Raw genomic sequence first — 1,417 nt, 5'->3', positions numbered from 1 at the left:
CAATATCCTCTTGTATTCAAACGACTGCCTCTGATTCTACGTACAGATTCCTCAGGAGCACAATCAAATGTTCTGGAATGCACATTTTTCTCAATGTTACCCATTTTTTTTTATGATGCACACAATTGGATGCCTCTGCACAGTGATGAAAACACAAGTAAGTATCTTTACGGTATTTTCTGCTTTCAAGCCAACACCTATCTGATTTCAGCAATGACATCCCTAGTTCCATATCCTTTTATGAATACAAATTAAATTTCTGGCAGCTTCCAGTTGATGTATTGCTGCAGCTGTTTTTGAATTATGTTCAGTAAAAGTTTACTTGCATGTGATATTCATGATATTGTTTGATGATTGGTGTATGCTGGTGGGTCACCTTTCTTTGAAATGGGCTCAATAATGGATTTTTTCCTATCCACTGGACAGGTAATTTTTCAAAGATCTTGGCATCCATGTACCTCCATCACTACATCAGTTTCTTGAAAGATTTCAATTTGTTGTCCTTTACTGGATTCCTCCAATTCTTTGTTTTTGCCATCACCTTTAGTGTACCTTGGTCTTCTTTGAATAATATTGGATATTGATCATATGGTACCACTTGAAATGGTTGAACATTGTGATGCTTTCTGTGTCATTCAATATTTTTCCCATAGAATCCATTTATATTGCAACCCAAGGCTTGCATTTTTTTCTTCAGTTCATTCAGCCTGAGAAATGTTGTACATATTTTTCTCTTTTGGTTTTCTAAATTCAGGTCTTTGCATATTTCATTATAATGTTTGACTTTGTCTTCTTGCGCTGCCCACTGAAGTTTTGTGTCCTGCTCCTTTACTTCCTCATTTCTTCCAATCTTTGAAGCTACTCTGCATTCAAGAATAAGTCTCATAGTCTTTTCTGACAAAGATTTTGGTCTTTTCTTTCATTACTGTCTTTTTAAGGAGCTATGGTAGCACAGTGGTTACAAGTCAGACTGTTAATTTCACAGTCAGCCATTTGAAACTACCAGCAGTTCCATGGGAGAAAGATAAGGCTTTCTGCTCCTGTAAAGATTTACAGACTCAGAAACTCTATACAGGGTCGCTATAAGTTGGAACTGACTCCACGACACACCACCACTACCACCACCACTGTCTTTTTGATGACATCTTGCTTTCTTCATGTATGATGATTTTGATGTTATCCCACAACTCTTCTGGTCTTTAGTCATTGTAGTCATTGGTATCTAAGACATCAAATCTGTTCTGAGATGTTCTCCAAATTCAGGTGGGATTGTACCCATAAACTTGTTTCAATTTTCTTCAACTTCAACCTGAATTTGGATATGAACATTTGGTAATCTGTTCCACACTTGACTCTTAGCCTTGTTTTGACTGATGATAGTAAACTTCCCCATTGTCTCTTCCCACAGATGTAATCA

The sequence above is a fragment of the Chrysochloris asiatica genome, unplaced genomic scaffold (assembly GCF_000296735.1).
Source record: "Chrysochloris asiatica unplaced genomic scaffold, ChrAsi1.0 scaffold00169, whole genome shotgun sequence".
In the NCBI taxonomy this organism is placed as follows: Eukaryota; Metazoa; Chordata; class Mammalia; order Afrosoricida; family Chrysochloridae; genus Chrysochloris; species Chrysochloris asiatica.
Note: the sequence above shows the minus strand (reverse complement) of the source record.